General features: G+C 40.0%; 1 pseudogene; it reads left to right on the forward strand.

Annotated features, from left to right (window-relative positions):
* The first annotated feature begins 1,099 nt into the window (after window positions 1-1,099).
* LOC113931326 lies at window positions 1,100-1,611 on the forward strand (annotated as a pseudogene).
* Window positions 1,612-2,458: the final 847 nt, after the last annotated feature.

Raw genomic sequence — 2,458 nt, forward strand, 5'->3', positions numbered from 1 at the left:
CAATCTTCCTTCAATGTTCCTGACAATTGGGAAATCTATCAGTCAGGACAATATTAACGTAACTGGTGAGTATTTATCGTGAAGAGGTGAAATATTGTAGTGAATAAGAGTATGGTCCTTCTACTAATACAGACATGGTTTTAAGTTCTGGATCTTCCACTTATTAACTCAAACTTTGGGTGAGTTATTTAACATCTTTAGGGTTAAGTTTCCTCACCTGTAAAATGACAAAATTAAAAGTAAGAACCACATAAGGTAGCTCTGTAATAGTGTACATACTGTACTTTCAGTAAATGGTAGCTATTTTGGACACATTATTAGTGCCCACCCATAAATTATTCCCCTCTCCCTTGACTCATGGAAGGCTGACTTTGCAGCCATCTTGGATGGGCACAGCTATAAGAAGAGCTCCAGCCAGTCAAATGTATACTGAAGTGATATGAGTAACTTAGTGAGAGAAAGAGTGAAAAACACCCTGTCCAGCCTCCCAGCTCTCTCTTCCCCTGCTGTGGCAACCCCAGAAGACCATGTTGAGTCAGCGTTACGACAAGTTCATGCTTCTTTCCAAGCCTGGGTCTCTTAGTAACCATGTGGCACTGGGTTCCTCCTTGCCCTATTTCGGACATGTACTTTCAACGAGAAATAAAACACTGCATCACCACTGAGATTTAGCAGTTACCACACTGCCCTAGGAGACCTAAATCTGTCCTAATACAGGTATTATCATCATCATCCATTATCACTGTACCGGTCGTTACCATTTCCTTGGTATCCATCACTGTACTTAGTATATTTCATGTTATAAGTTTTGCTCTATTTATATTTTACAACATACTGAGTGTAAATTAAACTAAATATAGTTTGGCAAAAACTAAGTATTTTTAAAATATTTTATCACCTTTAACTCTAAATTATGGAACAGTGAAATTCCATATTATAGACCATTCAAGAGGTGGGAGTTAATCAAATATATCTGGTTGTAGCATTTTTCCACCCACTCCTCCCTACCCCGGAGTGCTGCTCTGGCTGCACCACGTTTGCTCAGAGCTCCCGGCTCCTGTTAAGCTAGCACCACCATCCTTCCTCTCCAGCCACCATCATGATCATCTCCCAGGACCTCATCCGCTAGGATGAGATGTTGTCCACCATCTACAAGATCTGGGAGATGGCACAGGGGCTGTGCCTGGAGGTGGAGGGAAGGATGGTCAGGAGGACGGAGGGTAACACTGATGACTCGCTCACTGGGGGAAATGCCTCCACCTCCGAGGGTGGAGGTACAGAAAGCACAGTCATGCCTGGTGTTGATACTGTCCTGAACCATCACTGGCAGAAACCAGCTGCACCGAAGAAGCCTACAAGAAGTACGTCAGAGATGACATGAAATCGATCAAAGGCAAACTTGAAGAACAGAGGCCAGAAAGAGTAAAACCTTTTATGACAGGGGCTGCAGAACAAATCAAGCACATCCTCGCTAAGTGCAAAAACTACCCGTTCTCTGTTGATGAAAACATGAACCGAGATGGCATGGTTGCTCTGCTGGACTATTCTGGGGATGGTGTGACCCCATATAGGATTTCCTTTAAGGATGGTGTAGAAATGGAAACATGTTAATGAACTTGGCTATGACTTTGGATGTATCACCTGTTGCCATAAGAAGCTGCAGCTCTTCAGCCACACGACACCAGGACCTAGACGAATGGGACTGATGCCACCTTGAGCTCTTCATTTATTTTGACCTTGACCTATTTGGAGTGGAGCCATCATTTTTAAGAAACAAACAAACAAACATGTCCTGTAGGTTGTCTAAAATAAGAATGCATTTAAACTAAAAAAACACACACAAATACATCAGGTTGTAAAATAATCTCTAAAAAGTCTATAAAAATGTACATATGGCAAAAACTCAAATTCTCAAATGGAGTAAACTTACTTGAATTATTGATTTTACATAAGCTTAAAAATCTATTCCTAAGATACAAAATACCCTTACTTCATTTTTAAAGCAGCTATTGAAAACTTATACTGAGTAACAAATTGTGTTTGGTGTTGAATTATACAGTGATAATTACAGTAAAGGCACAAACAAGTAAACCAACTTTACACCATTCTGATAAGACAGTCAAGTCTGAAACCATGGGGTAAGAAGAAACAAGATGCAAATAAGATTATGTTAGATTTTTAATTTTACCTAATATTATCATATGTTAGCATTATACTACCTATGGCAGTATATTATCTGCATCAAAGAACACCATATACTTCAGGAAACAACTCCCAAATCTCAGTAACTTACCCAGTCAATGTTTATTTCTCATTCATGTAAAGTCCAATGTAGACGTTCCTGGTCAGGAGGTTCTCCTTCAATTGGTGACTCAGGAATCCAGTTTCTAATCATCTACTGGCTGTGTGTCTGGATGGCTGATAAAGAAAAAGAGCATGCAGAATGGTAAGGAAAAAT

The sequence above is a fragment of the Zalophus californianus genome, chromosome X (assembly GCF_009762305.2).
Source record: "Zalophus californianus isolate mZalCal1 chromosome X, mZalCal1.pri.v2, whole genome shotgun sequence".
NCBI classification, from domain to species: Eukaryota; Metazoa; Chordata; class Mammalia; order Carnivora; family Otariidae; genus Zalophus; species Zalophus californianus.